This window comes from Ranitomeya variabilis, chromosome 8 (genome assembly GCF_051348905.1).
Source record: "Ranitomeya variabilis isolate aRanVar5 chromosome 8, aRanVar5.hap1, whole genome shotgun sequence".
In the NCBI taxonomy this organism is placed as follows: domain Eukaryota; kingdom Metazoa; phylum Chordata; class Amphibia; order Anura; family Dendrobatidae; genus Ranitomeya; species Ranitomeya variabilis.
Window position 1 is genome coordinate 168,202,349 of NC_135239.1, and position 16,108 is coordinate 168,218,456.

The 16,108-nt window shown below is 40.1% G+C and overlaps 1 protein-coding gene and 1 long non-coding RNA gene across 3 annotated transcripts in view; one reads left to right on the plus strand and one right to left on the minus strand.

The window, feature by feature from the left end:
• Positions 1-341: 341 nt before the first annotated feature.
• LOC143788386 (uncharacterized) lies at positions 342-12,241 on the minus strand. Of its 2 annotated transcripts, none has more exons than XR_013218618.1 (3): positions 12,197-12,241; positions 6,915-7,342; positions 342-485 (listed from the first exon to the last, which is right to left on the minus strand). It is a non-coding gene; the product is annotated as an uncharacterized LOC143788386 (long non-coding RNA). The 2 variants fall into 2 exon arrangements; XR_013218617.1 differs by lacking the exon at positions 12,197-12,241 and adding an exon at positions 11,424-11,559.
• The window catches only part of GRAP2 (GRB2 related adaptor protein 2), a 378,673-nt gene continuing 373,605 nt past the window's right edge, over positions 11,041-16,108 (plus strand). Inside the window, exon 1 of the mRNA XM_077278043.1 lies at positions 11,041-11,165. The gene's annotated coding sequence lies outside the window, so the exon portion shown is untranslated. The remainder of the gene's footprint in view (positions 11,166-16,108) is intronic.

Below are 16,108 nucleotides of genomic sequence, written 5' to 3' on the forward strand. Positions count from 1 at the left end.
GAGTGAAATGACCCTGGTATTGTATCTTACATAAGAGAATATGGGCTAAGTATGAGCAAGTTGGAAACTTTTGGCATATATTGTGTATAACAAACAATATCTCATTGAAGGTAATTTACTCATTTATTGAATATCAACATTTTAGATAGTATTTCATAATTTGGAACATTTTATAGAAGTTATTACTTTTACTTTTTATTGTATGTTAAATACTGTATATCACATGCATTCTTTTATATTATCCTGACACATAAGTACTTTTCAATGGGATACTTTTAATATCATAAAAGTCAAATACTCTAATTTCTAATTATGTTAGAGTAAAAAAATAATGTCACCTTTAGGTTGAAGCTTGTACTTCCTCCATGGCATTGAAAGGAGCATTTGTAATTTTATGTGTTGTGCTTTATCACGCTCTAATTTCAGGCTTTTTTCATCTGTAAGCAGATCAATAATTTTTTGGGACTTTCGACGCACATGAGCTCCTGTAGAAAAAATATATTACTATGTTTATTTCATTGCACTACAAGTAAGGGAATCTTTTATCACTATTGTCTCTTAAGCTTTATTAATCTATTTGTATTGCCCTTGGACACCAAAAGTTTTGCGGAAATGGTAGTCAAAATAACTTCCAAAGACATAATCAGGATTATATTTTCTTCAAAAATTGTATTATCTGTTCTATCCCATACAGAATTAAGAGAATCAATTTCCAGGACCCATGTCAGTAGTCCATGGCCACCAGATGGGACCACTGTAAAGTGCCACTTACTGTACCTGGCAGAATCCCTGGCAACTCTTCTGATTTGTAGGTTTGGCAATAAATCATTGTTACACTGGGCCTTCTAATCAGAAGAGGCAATGGAGATACTGGTAGGTAGAAGGTTCGCAAGGTTCCAGTCTGGCAGCCGTGGTCTACTGGCGTGACTGCTGGCTCAGGACTCTATTAATCAACTTGCTCATCTCTAATCCATTACTCTATTTTTTCACTGAATATGCCATAGATGTATGAGACGGCAATATCACTTTAAGTCTTGGTTAGGGATAAGGGAACCCGTGGAATTTATGGTTCTGGTACCCGAACGTACTTTAGTCCAAAGTTCTGAACCAGAAACCCATTGAAATGAATGGAGGTTTGGAGCTGGGAAATCAATCTATCTCTCTCCCTTTTCCTCTCTGTCTCTTTCTCTCTGTAAAATATACTTCCAGGAGAAGTCCATGTTCGCAGTTCAGCACCGGATATTAAGTAATCCTATATGAACCCCTGAACTTTACAGTTTGGGTTCGCTCATCTCTAATCATGGTTTAATTGAATCTAAACAGGTTTTACAGGATTCTAAAAACATAGCTTATTCAAAAATAGTAGCACAGCTATCAGAAGAGTGTGTGAGTTACTGCAGCTCAATCCTATTAATTTCTGTTAAGCTGAGCTACAATACCTGACCTAGGCGATGGACAGTGTCCTAGGAGACAGCAGCCACGTTTTTCTAATCTTTGACAGCTCGTTAAACTCCTATGGAAGTGAAAGGTTATAGGGGTTTGGTGGGAACAGAAAAAAATAAATAACTAAAGGAATGTCTTTATAAATAAATTCCTTAAATATTTTTAATTAGCAAATCCCATTTGGTTTTGACAAGAAAGGTAACCACAATAGAACAAACAGAAAATGCCTAAAAAGGGGGACGCTACAAAAATCCATTACTTCAGATTCTAAGAAAAATCAGGACGGCCTCTTGGGACAACCTCAGACAGGACAGCCACTTAGGACAGCTGCGCATTTTAGTAAAGAACAGGAGAGCGCATGCACCCGCGCCCTAGGCTCGCCACCGAGACACAGTGCGACATGCAGAGAGGAGGAAGGAGACACGAACTGGAGCACGCCAGGGATTGCGCCATGGGCGAGAGAGGTAAGTAAGATGGCATCCCCGCATGGTGACAGAATGGGACAACATGCAAGGCGCTGAGCATAACCTTACAAGAATTATGACATACTTCACATTGACATGATGCAATTTCTATCTGTGGGGATTTGTAAGTACCGCATATATTTTGTTTTTTGTTTTTTTTCAGAATTGTCTAGGCCTCCTACTTTTGTATTGTGCTACACTTACATATATAATTCTCTATAGCTATGCAATATCTTTAGCCTCTGTGGACATTTCGTTCTTACAGACATTGGCCTACCTGTTGTTGTGTCCAGTGATCATTACACTGCATATTCACTTATTTTACATTTATGAGACTTATTTTTATGTGTGCGCTTCTGTCTCCACAGTGCCGACATCTTTTCCAAAACATGTATTCAATAAAGGTTTTTTAATTTAGTAATTTTGGTATGAGTTATGACTTCATTGATCGGTGTTCATTATTGGTTTCTGTATTTTTCCGAATGGTCATCTCCTCATTTAGTCCGGCAGATATATAAGTGCTTCTCCTTCAAACCGCAGATCCAAGCCCTTTCCACTTCCTGCCGCCTTCAACTCAAAAATATTTCACGGATCCATACATTCCTAAAGCAAGAATCTGCAAAAACCCTAGTCCATGCCCTCATCTTCCTCCGTCTCGACTACTGTAACCTCCTGCTCTGTGGCCTCCCCTCTAACACTCTCGCACCCCTCCAATCTATTCTAAACTCTGCTGCCTGACTAATCCACCTGTCCCCCCGCTATTCCCCGACCTCTCCCCTCTGTCAATCTCTTCACTGGCTCCCCATTACCCAGAGACTCCAGTACAAAACCCTAACCATGACATACAAAGCCATCCACAACCTGTCTCCTCCATACATCTGTGACCTCGTCTCCCGGTACTTTCCTGCACGCAACCTCCGATCCTCACAAGATCTCCTTCTCTACTCCCCTCTTATCTCCTCTTCCCACAATCGCATACAAGATTTCTCTCGCCCATCACCCCTACTCTGGAACTCTCTACCACAACATATCAGACTCTCGCCTACCATCAAAACATTCAAAAAGAACCTGAAGACCCACCTCTACCGACAAGCCTACAGCTTGCAGTAACCACCGATTGACCAAACTGCTGCACGACCAGCTCTACCCTCGCCTACTGTATCCTCACCCATCCCTTGTAGATTGTGAGCCCTCGCTGGCAGGGTCCTCTCTCCTCCTGTACCAGTTTTGACCTGTATTGTTTAAGATTATTGTACTTGTTTTTATTATGTATACCCCTCCTCACATGTAAAGCGCCATGGAATAAATGGCGCTATAATAATAATAAATAATAACAATAATAATAAATTAGAATATCATCAAAAAGTTATTTTATTTCAGTTCTTCAATACTAAAAGTGAAACTCATATATTATATAGAGTCATTACAGAGTGATCTATTTCAAGTGTTTATTTCTGTTAATGTTTATTATTATGGATTACAGCCATTGAAAATCCGAAAGTCATTATCTCAGTAAATTAGAATACTTTGTAACACCAGCGTGAAAAAATTATTTTAAAATCTGAAATGTCCGCCTACTGAAATTTATGTTCAGTAAATGCACTCAATACTTGGTCGGGGCTTGTTTTGTATCAATTACTGCATCAATGCGTTGTTGTGGCATGGAGGCGATCAGCCTGTGGCTCCGCTGAGGTGTTATGGAAGTCTAGGTTGCTTTGATAGCATCCTTCAGCTCGTCTGCATTGTATGGTCTGGTGTCTCTCATCTTCCTCTTGACAATACCCCATAGATTTTCTATGGGGTTAAGGTCAGACGAGTTTGCTGGTCAATCAAGCACAGTGATACTGTTGTTTTTAAACCAAGTATTGGTACTGAAATTTCCATCTCCTAAAAGCTTGTAGGCAGAGGAAAGCATAAAGTGCTCTAAAATCTCCTGGTAGATGGCTGTGCTGGCTTTGATCTTGCTAAAACACAGTGAACCTACACCAGAAGATGACATGGCTCCCCAAACCATCACTGATTGTGGAAACTTCACACTAAACCTCAAGCAAGTGGATTGTGTGCCTCTCCACTCTTCCTCCAGACTCTGGGACCTTGACTTCCAAATGAAATGCAAAATGTACTTTCATCTGAAAACAACACCTTGGACCACTGAGCGACAGTCCAGTTCTTTTTCTCCTTGGACCAGGTAAGACGCTTCTGGCGTTGTCTATTGGTCATTAGTGGCTTGATACAAGGAATGCGACACTTGTAGCCCATGTCTTGGATACGTCTGTGTGTGGTGGCTCTTGAAGCAATGACTCCAGCAGCAGTCCACTCCTTGTGAATCTCTCCCAAATTTTTGAATGGCCCTATAACAATATTTTGAAGGCTGCGGTTATCCCGGTTGTTTGTGCACCTTTTTCTACCACACCTTTTCCTTCCACTCAACTTTCCATTAATATGCTTGGATACAGCACTGTGAACAGCCAGCTTCTTTAGCAATGACCTTTTGTGGCTTACCCTCCTTGTGGAGTGTGTCAATGACTGCCCTCTGGACATTTGTCAAGTCAGCAGTCTTCCCCATGATTGTGGAGCCTACTGAATCAGACTAGGGGACCTTTTTAAATGCTTAGGAAGCCTTTGCAGGTGTTATTTGTTAATTATTCTAATTTACTGAGATAATGACTTTTGGGTTTTCATTGGCTGTAAGCCATAATCATCAACACAAACAGAAATAAACACTGGAAATAGATCACTCTGTTTGTAATTACTCTATATAATGTATAATATTTGAGGTTCACTTTTTGCATTGAAGAAGTGAAATAAATGAACTTTTTGATGATAGTGAGAAACATTTATATGTGTCTAATAATATGTTTGAGAGGAACAATTATAAAATGCATTTACTTAGGTATGCAGCACAGCTGTGATCTTATGAAGAGGTTTCAGGAATGGTAAAAACCCCTACTCACATAAGAACGTGAAATAACATCCTGGGATGGGGTTCACATGTGTGGAAGGGGCTCAGGAGCTGAACTCCACATAGGGCAGAAACTGGCTACAATACATAGACAATTTCCTGCCATGACTGTTAAACCATTTAAACAATGCTGTTCATTTTTCAGAGCAGTATTTAAAAGGTTCGTGCAGGCGCCTGCGCACATTGGCTCTCATTGGTACCCAACGACTTTGATCACTGAGGATCAATGGGTTACTGTGATAGCTGGTTGCCTACTGAAGGCCCTTGTTGCTTTCATATTGGTCCTCCTGTGATGCTCAGCTGTTGACTGATCTCCATAAAAGACTAAGATTTTCATTATATTCCGCAATGCTATGGTATTTCAGTATATTGCATTAACAACAAACGATCGCAGGCTCAAGCCCTCTAAGGGAACTAAAAAATAATGTAAAAAAAAAAGTTTAAAAAATATTAAAAGACATACTAAACATATAAAAAAATTCAAATCACCCCCATTTTTCCTATCACTAAAAATAAAGGGAAAAAAATAAACACATTTGGTATCACCGCATTCGTAAAAGTCGAGATTTGTTAAAATATGAAATTAATTAACCCAATAACTAATTAACACGTTAAAATGAAAAAAATCAAAACGTCAGATTTGTGCTTTTTTTTGTCACTTAACTTTCCTAAAAAAAAGTAATAAGAAAAATAAAAGCATTGTATATACACAAAATTGGTATCAGTTCACAGTACAAAAAACAGGCCCTTACTCAGCACCATCATGAAAAAATAAAAATGTCAAGGGTCTGAAAGAATGGTGACACAAATCAAAAACATTTTTTACAATATTCTGATTTTTTTATCACTTAAATAAATAAAAATAATGATGTATGTTTGATATTGTCGTAATTGGACTCACCTGGACAATCATGTTTTCAGATCATTTTTAACGCACAATGAACGCTGTAAAAAAGAAATCCCCCAAAACAGTGCCAAGATTGCATTTTTTTTTACCATTTCATTATACTTGGATTTATTTTCCAATTTTACAGTACATTAGATGGTAAAATGACTAAAAAAAATGAAGGCACAAGAAAATTATCTGGTCTTAAAAAAATTAAATACAGCACAAATGTGAGCAATACAAATTATATAGGAAAAATCCGGGTTTGTCCGATTTGAGGTAAGGCCACCACCTTTCAGCCCTCGTATACAGCATTCTATAATGCTGTATATCTGCCCCCAACCTCACTTACTTAGGTAGGAAAAAAGGATCATCCCCACGCTGCCGCAAGAAGAATTCCAAAAATTGTAGAGGTTTCAACGTGGTTTATTTTACGCGTTTCAGGGTTCAGGTGACCCCTTCATCAGGACATACCACAAATATTGTACCAAACCTCACTTGAAAGAGAAGAAAAAGAGCTTTTATTATACTCACCTCCAGGGTGGCCCAGTCCGAGGAGTGTAGCTAATCTTTTTCCGGTGAATTCATTTCTTACGATCGCCACCCTCCTTCTTGCTTTGTGTGGATGATGCCTCCCTACGTCATATACGTAGTCTCCACATTTCGAACTCTGGCACAGGCGTACTTCTCTGCCCTGACTAGGGCACAGTAAAGTCCTGCAGTGTGCATAATCTGGGGCTCTTTGACCTTTTCCAGTGCCTGCGAGCTGCAGTACCTTGCTCTGCCCTCAACAGGGCACAGAAGTACACCTGAATAGGATCATCATGCTGGGAAGACTGTGTTGGATGACGTAGGGATGCGTCATCCACATGAAGAAAGAAGGAGGACAGCGATCGTAAGAAGATGGGAGGCGCCAGACCAAGAACATCGACACCCCTTGGACAGGACCGCTGAGTAAGTCAATATAATAAAAGGTCTTTTTCTTCTCTTACAGGTTGGGTTGGGGGCAGATATACTGCATTATAGAATGCTGTATATCAGCTCTGAAAGGTGGTGGCCGTATCTCAAATCGGCCAAACCGGGTGACAGGTTCACTGTAATGACTCGAATATGCGTTGGACTGATTTTGTAGCAAACTAAAACAAATTAAAGTTCTTACCTTGGTCCTTTCCAGCTTCATCTAAGTATTTAAATTCTTTTAGCAGCTGAATATCGAAGGCTCTTTGGTAACAAAACAGAACAACTTGTTTCGACCCATTTTTCATTAAGTAGTCTAACAAGACTAAAGATTTGTAGACGTGACGCCAGTTTTTGCCGCTGTCGTTCAACCTCTGCCCTATTACTTGTGTGATTTCCGACAATGAGTCAGTGTGGTATGTCATTTCTGCTATCTCCATCATCATGCTCCCAGACGGGCCCCAGGGATCATTTGAAGTAGCTTCCCTAACCTTGACTATCACGTCCGAGTATTGCTTGAAAAAATTCTTCAGCCTTCTTCGTAAGGGCATTGTGATCAAAGCTGAATGCAGTTGTTCTGGGGGCGTTTTCTATCTGGTTTACTAATATTGAACACAAATTTGGAAAGCCCTAAAAAAATAATGAAACTGATTAGTGGGTTTCTATAAAGCAATGGCTGAATTATGGGCTTGTAAAGTTTATAGATGTTTTACAAATCCATTCAGTTACAACCTCTCTATGCTATACTACAATATTTTCTGAAAAGGGGTATATAATTTGTAATTTGGTGGCATCAGTCAGATTTAATTCAATCAAGGGCTTTCAAATTTCAAAATTCTGCTTTTCACCCTCCACCCCTGATTATACTTAAAGGGAACCTGTCAACAGGTTTTTGCAATGTAATTAGTGGGCAGCATGAGAATAGGGTTGAGACGCTGATTTCAGCGATTTGTCACTTATTAGGCTGTGTGCTGTTATTGCAATACAATGAGTGTTTTAAAAACAGGAGATTATCACTACAGGACTAGCTGCCACGTGCATCCTGGTCCAACCACACCCTCACTACTGATTAACAGGTTACTGTTAATAGATAATGTACATAGAAAGCTGATAATCAAGGGATGTAGGCAGGTTCAGTTTTCTGCAATGCTACATGCTACATCTAAAACCTTTTATTTTGTCACAATTGCAGCACCCAGTAAACTAATTGATACATCAATGGAATCATGGTCTCTTTCTCTACATTATGCTGTTATCAGATGAGGTAGCAAAAACCTGGTGACAGATTTTCTATAATTGGAATAACACAATTGTAACAAGCATATCACATGTAAAAGAGAAAGAATTACCAAATTACAAGTGTCACATACCACTCAAATACATGCATCTATAGGACCATATCAGGACCAACTGCAGATACATATATCAAACAAAAGAAGGACAATGATTAATACCATACAAGCAGTCACAAGACAGTGGTCACAGTAAAGTACCTGATTGATGCAGAAGTGAAGGACCGTCAGCCCACCCCGACGCGCGTTTCAGAGCACCAAGCTTCTTCCTCAGGGGGAGTGAAGGGAGAGCACATATGGTACATATTTATGTAGCGCCAACCAGAAGTATACAATTTGCCTAGCATACCGCACTATCTGCATCCATTGCCATGTCCAGCACCTCCCCCATCCGCCGACACTGGAAACACGTGAGGCCCCACGTGATCAAGTGCCAGGCGTCGGAAGGAAAGCGCTGACACGGCTTCTGCATCAATCAGGTACTTTACCGTGACCACTGTCTTGTGACTGCTTGTATGGTATTAATCATTGTATTACGTAGGCACTTGCCCTGATGTACTTGCAGTCCTTACGATTCTTGCCATCATAGCTATGGGATATCTTGTTTATGCAGGGATGATTGGTCCTAGAAGACTGTTGTTTTTATGTGTGACCACTGAGTATGTGCATTTTCCCATTTTGCCATTGCACCTATCAATTTTAGAATTATTACATTTTGCATTTAATAAAGTTTATACAATTTTATGGGACCTTATGACTGCTTGTCCTTCCTTTGTTAGATTTCCTATAATTGTCAACTTTCCAAACGTAAAACATCATTTATTTTACATACATTGGTTTAGGGGTTAGTAATAGTATTCCTGACATATCCCTGGAGGTTTACAGTTGCTAAGTGATTAATATCTAGGAGGTCTGTGGTTGTAAACCAGATATGATTGATATCCACTATCCATGTGGCTACAGTATATGGTGGTTATGGGATAATATCTAAAATAACTGGTGGTCTAAGTAGGTTAAGTGGTTGGCACTCAGTCTATAATATTTAATATATACAGGTATTTACTACATAATATACATGTAAGTGATATTACGTAACTCTAATTTATTGAATTTCACACTCTAAGGCTAGAGTCACACCAGCGTATTTTCATTCATCTGTCAGAATTGGGACAATTACGCAAATCACACTCTGATCAGGGTGTCAGCATAGTGTGATCCGATTTTCCCACATGAAGAGAAAATGGAAAAAAAAATTCTCCATCCTATCACTCCATGAAAAGCGGATCGCACTCAGATGTCATCCTAGTGCAGTCCAATGTTTTCCACAGACTCATTAATCGCACTCGGACCGAAAATACCGCCATGTGCACAAGCCATTATAGATAATCTCCTAAAATCACTGCTGTCACGTTCCTCATCTGGCCAAATCGCATACTCATCTACACATACGGAGGTGGGTAGTGACCCCCAAACATATACCGTAATTTGATATTTAGGCAAACCATCTAGTAACTACAGTATATAGCATTCTTAACACATAAAAACTGATGATTTATATACAGAATTTTCCAAAGAACAGATTACAGGGTAAATTAAAGATAATTAGTATATTATCACTTAAAGAGGACCTATCACGTGCTGAAAAAAAGTTAGATATCTTGTAAAAATCTCTGTGCTCCCCTGATTCTGACGGTATTTTCATTTTTGCACTGCGTTGCTCCATGGCGGAGATATTCACACTTACAGGTTTTGGCGAAAATAAATTCTGCTTACTAGCCTTTCTCTAGAGTCTTCTCTAGGGGTGTGTGTTTTAAACCCTTTCCTATAGACGCTACTAATTATGATTTACTGGCAGCCTAGCAGTATCAGACGCTGACAGGTTGTGATTGGCAGCATCTGGATGAGTTGAAACCAGACTCCCATAGAGAAGACTCTGAAGAAGCGCCCAGTTGGACTACAAGCAGGAATTTCACATATTGCTCTCCAAAAGGAACAAATGTGAATATTTCCACAATAGAGCAATACAGCACAAAAAGAAAAATAACTATAAAATCACGGGAGCTGGACAATCTCTAATGCTAGTTTCACACTAGCATTCGGCAGGGCTGCGGATGGCTGCGTACCTATTCTGTGAAGCCCTGCCCACTGCCGCGCCTCTTCCTTCTGCTCCGCCTACGTCTGCACACGTCTTGCATACCCTATATTTAACATTGGGTACACAGGCCATGCGGATGCCTCCACATGCATCGTTTTGAAACAAAAACGACGCCTGCATACCCAATGTTAGAGATAAAGGAATAGGTGCGGCAGTGGGCGGGGCTTCACGGAATAGGTATGCAGCTGTCCACAGCCCTACCGAACGCTGGTGTGAAACTAGCCTACGCTGCATTTCTGCGATAAGTATTTGGTGAGTTTTTGATGTTGCAGATTTACTACATAATTTCTGCAACTATTAGGGTATGTGCACACGTTCAGGAATTGGCAGCGCTTTGAACGCAGCACACGTCCGCTGCATCCAAAGTGCTGCCAGCTTTTGAATGCAGGTGATTCCCCATGTGTTCACTGAACCATGCGGAATCTTTACGTCCAATACATCGTACAGGTGAAATTTATCTTGCGGATGCTCGTGTCTCCACAAGGTAAATAGACATGCTGCAGTCTGGAGAGACAGGTCCCATGTCCATCTCTGCGGGTGAGCCCCGGCAATTGTGCACGCATAGTAGACTTGAGATTTCTTGATATTACATCCACTATCCTGTAACATCTGAGTGTTGGACGCTGCCCAAGTATGCAGTGTCCAACCTGCAGCCTTTACTGACTGTCTGCACATACCCTTAGGTTACTTGCGCTTCTTTCTTTGTGATATTTAATACTTTTTTTTAACACGAGTTTTTATCGCTTTTTTGATGTTGCAGCTTTTGTCTCTTTTTGATATATAAAGTTTAAATAAAGCTGCTTTGCTTTTGATACTTCCTGGTATTTGGCTTTGAAAAAACTGTATTGATACCGGATTACATGCATTTTTACCTGTGGATTTTACATGCGTTTTTACCTGCAGATTTTCCGCATCTAGTGCAAGTCTATGGTGAAAATTTGCACATAAAACTCAGCATACCCACAAGAGGAATTGACATGTTGAAGATTTCAAACATGCACCGCAGGTCAGTGTACACTGTATAAAATGATACCATAGTGGGTATGAGATTTCAATAAATCCCATCCACTTTGCTAGAGTTATAGGCCAATGTTCACATGCAGCGTTTTTTCAGCATTTTTTTTCTTGCAAAGGCATACTGGGAGCGACATTACTGTGAGAGTCCCAATGGGGACAGTGATTATCGTCTATAAAGCATTGTGGAAATTAATAGCCCTATGTGAGTAAAATAAATGAAATTGGTATGGACTGTCCAGAAACTTACAGAAGTTGGGAAGTGTGATCCATGCTAATTAGAGGAAACGCCATTTTTACTCTGTGAATACGTAATCATATAATCCTGTCGATATTGATCAGCTCTCAAAAAAACAAGCGTCACTGCAGAGAGGTGACAGTTACTAACCCACCAATTCTAACTGCACGATCAACTGTCAGATGGAAAATGCAGCTCAAAATGACAGGGAGGCGATGACTACGGGTTCACAATGGCCCCTTCCACTGTAAACTGCGATGGCTTAATTACTTCGTGACACACATGGAAAATATTTATCAGATCTGGCGCAAAGGAAGGGTAGATGTGTTGCCATAGCAACCAACCTAATTCCACCTCTCGTTTTTCTTTGACCCTTTATCAAAATGGCAGCGGTAACTGGTTGCTAGGGGCAACCACTCTTCTAATTTTGATTTGCACTAGCTTTATTACATTTCTTTAAAAAACTGTATGACCCATCACGTCCGCACTGCAGTAGCCGTCAGACTTTGGTTGTGTCTATAACTGAAGGGTTATAACATAAGTGCAATATCTTTACAGGAAAAAAGTAAATAAAAGTCTACATGACCGACACAAGTACATATAAAGAGAAAAAAAGAGAAAAAAAACAAGCTTATAACATCAAATATCCTATAAAAAAAATAACTATACTAGTGATCCCTACTGGATTTTAGGCATACAACAAAGCTGCTGGATTTTAGGCATACGGCCAAAATTGACAAACAGTAACACAGACATTATCAGCTAAGAACAGCATAAGCCCTGACCTCTGTTTATCCCATCTTGTACCTTTATCCCATTTTCATATTTTCTTACTGCTAAATTTAAACCAATAGAATGCCTTCTAGCTGTATACCGCAATTAGATTGGCTAAACAAAGCTGCTTTTCTATTGGTCTAAATGACCTAGTGAGACAGTTTAGCTCCTCGTGGGAGTGGTAGATTAATGTACTGTATTGTGTGCACAGATTATTTTAATGATGAACGATATAAAGAGATATTTGGGAAGAAATTAGATTTCCATATAGTTTAATGTCTTACCTTAAGGGCAAGGAATAAAAAACAAAAAGATGATTCACGTATTTATTTAGATTTTTATTTTTTTTTTAAATTCACCTTCTTCTCTCAAGGATTTGGCTACAGCATACTGTATATCTGTAAATCATGTACTACATACTCATTTTGATGTGGTTTTAAGAAACAAAGGGAGAAATTCACAACAAATCTGCATCCAATTCCACATGTAACACATACATATTTAGTAGCGGGTATTCTACTGCAAAATGCGCTGCTTGTGAAACCTCAGTTATATAGATCCATATTATGGGTGAATAGCCAGCCGTTGGTACAAACTGTTCCTTTTTTACTAAAAGGGAAAACAAATCATGCTTCCATTATGCTTAACATTGATATTGTCTAATAGGCTGGGGTTACACTACTGTAGGATACGGACGAGTGCTAAGCGAGAAAACATCGCATAGCACTCGGACCAGTGTTAATCTATGGGGCAGGTCACATCATTGCTTATTTTCTCTGGAGTATTCAGCATGCTGCGATTGTCACCGACACTCGGTCGAGACTCGCCAATGCAAGGCTATGGGTGCGAGAAAAAAATCGCACAGCACTCAGACCATGCGACTGCTGTCTGATTTTTACGCACCAGTGTCCTTTGAAAAGCCAACAATTTATGTGCCGCATACAGTAAAATCACTAAAGTCACACTGACAGGTTAGAATAGATATATACACATAGAATACTTAGATATATAGATGTCAGTGACACACACACATATATATATAAATGTATATACGGTATATTACATAGGTAGATAGAAGAAAAGTCGGTAAATCATCTGTACTGTAAAATCACTGCAGGAGCTGACAGGATAGAAGAGATGGGTTACATACAGTAAATACACATATAATAGATATATAGATGTCTGTGACAAATACAATTAGTACAGTGTGTGTGCAGCTTACTGTACATGTATTTAATCAATAAAAGATTCTTTAAAAAAAGAAATGGTGTAATATTTACACCTCTCCATTACTAACTTTGGAGCTTGATGTCACCTGACAATACCCAGGTGACATCAAGCCCGCAACTATCACCCCACTTGCCACCGCTACAAGGCAAGTGGGAAGAGCAAGGCCAGAATTGGTGCATCTTAGAGATGCTCCTTTTCTGGGGAGGCTGAGAGCTGATGTTTTAAGCCTGGGGGGCCAGTATCCATGGCCCCATCCTAGGCTATTAATATCGGCCAGCAGCTGTCTGCATAGCCTTTGCTGGTTATTAATTATAGGGGACCCTACATCATCATTTTTTTAGGGTCCCCCATTTTAATAGTCATTAAAGGCTAAGCATACAGTTGTGAGCTGATATTAATAGACTGGGAAGCTCCATGGGTATTACCACCTTCCCAGGCTGTAAACATCGGCCTCCAGCTGTTGGCTCTCCTTTTGCTGGTTACGAAAACGCCCCAAAATAATCTTTTAATAATTAAATACATGTACAGTAAGCTGCACACACACTGTACTAATTGTATGTGTTACTGACATCTATATATCTATGTATTCTGTATTTATATAATGTATGCAATCCATATCATCTATCCTGTCGGCTCCTGCTGTGATTTTACTTTACGCGGCAGCTGAATTGCTGGCTTTTCTTCTATCTATGTAATATATATACATATACACTCACCGGCCACTTTATTAGGTACACCTGTCCAACTTCTTGTTAACACTTAATTTCTAATCAGCCAATCACATGGCGGCAACTCAGTGCATTTAGGCATGTAGACATGGTCAAGACAATCTCCTGCAGTTCAAACCGAGCATCAGTATGGGGAAGAAAGGTGATTTGAGTGCCTTTGAACGTGGCATGGTTGTTGGTGCCAGAAGGGCTGGTCTGAGTATTTCAGAAACTGCTGATCTACTGGGATTTTCATGCACAACCATCTCTAGGGTTTACAGAGAATGGTCCGAAAAAGAAAAAAAATCCAGTGAGCGGCAGTTCTGTGGGCGGAAATGCCTTGTTGATGCCAGAGGTCAGAGGAGAATGGGCAGACTGGTTCGAGCTGATAGAAAGGCAACAGTGACTCAAATCGCCACCCGTTACAACCAAGGTAGGCCTAAGAGCATCTCTGAACGCACAGTGCGTCGAACTTTGAGGCAGATGGGCTACAGCAGCAGAAGACCACACCGGGTACCACTCCTTTCAGCTAAGAACAGGAAACTGAGGCTACAATTTGTACAAGCTCATCGAAATTGGACAGTAGAAGATTGGAAAAACGTTGCTTGGTCTGATGAGTCTCGATTTCTGCTGCGACATTCAGATGGTAGGGTCAGAATTTGGCGTAAACAACATGAAAGCATGGATCCATCCTGCCTTGTATGGAGCACCTTTGGGATGTGCAGCCGACAAATCTGCGGCAACTGTGTGATGCCATCATGTCAATATGGACCAAAATCTCTGAGGAATGCTTCCAGCACCTTGTTGAATCTATGCCACGAAGAATTGAGGCAGTTCTGAAGGCAAAAGGGGGTCCAACCCGTTACTAGCATGGTGTACCTAATAAAGTGGCCGGTGAGTGTATGTGTGTCACTGACATCTATATGTTTTGAAGAATATTTCCTTAGAAGACGAGGTGTAAATGACAGAGAATTGCTCTATGTAAAAGCTTATGTTAAAATCGCTTCGCCATCGGATAGCAATTGCACTGCATTCGGATGTAAATCAGATGCTAAGTGTGAAAAATCAGATTGTACTCGCATGACACCTGCATTACACTCGTGTGACTCTCGGCAGGGAGACTCGGACCGATTTTTCATACGTTTAGTGTGACTCCGGCCTTCCACATATTCTCTAATTGAGCTTGTATGCATTGGAAACAGGGGAGCAAAGTGCTCTTGATTAAAGTGGTTCTTCCCTTTCAAACAATGTTCGGATTGTTAAAAAATAACAAACCATAATGCACACACTTTCCCCAGGTCCACAGCATAGCAGCCAATCAGTGAGCCCAGCGTCTCTGCCAGTGTGCATAGAACGCCCCTTTCAGAGGCACTGAAGTCACTGATTGGCTGTCAATGTTACGTCACAGCCAATGTCAGACATTGGCAGCAGCAGCAGAGACTTGCAGGTGGACCTGGGCAAGGTGAATAAAGCATGGTTGATTGTTAACAAAATGTAACCGGGGCTGAATATTATCTGAAAGGTAACAACAGCTTTAAGATACTGAGAAAACCCCTTTAAGGGTTCACATAGTTTAGATTTTGCCAGTGACAGTGTGTGATGAATGGTGAATTTATATTTAGGAAATTTTAAAGAGAAACTCATTGAGAAATGTCCTAGCTAATGAAAAATCCAAGTGCAGTTCCTGCATATTAATGAGATATATTATTCATTTATATTACACAGTAAACCGTGATCAAAGTGGCATTGTCCTAGTGGAGATACAGTATTTGATTGTAGCTTAAAGGGAACCTGTCACCAAAAATAACGCTATAAAGCTGCAGATATGCGGTTAATCTGCAGGATAATGGTGTTATCATGCTGACCAGCGCCGAATGCAGCAGGGAGAATAAAGATCATTTTCTCCCAGCTGCATTTGCGTGCAGGCACCGAACAGCAACACAATGCTGTTAACTGCAGATTAACCACATATCTACAGGGTAATAA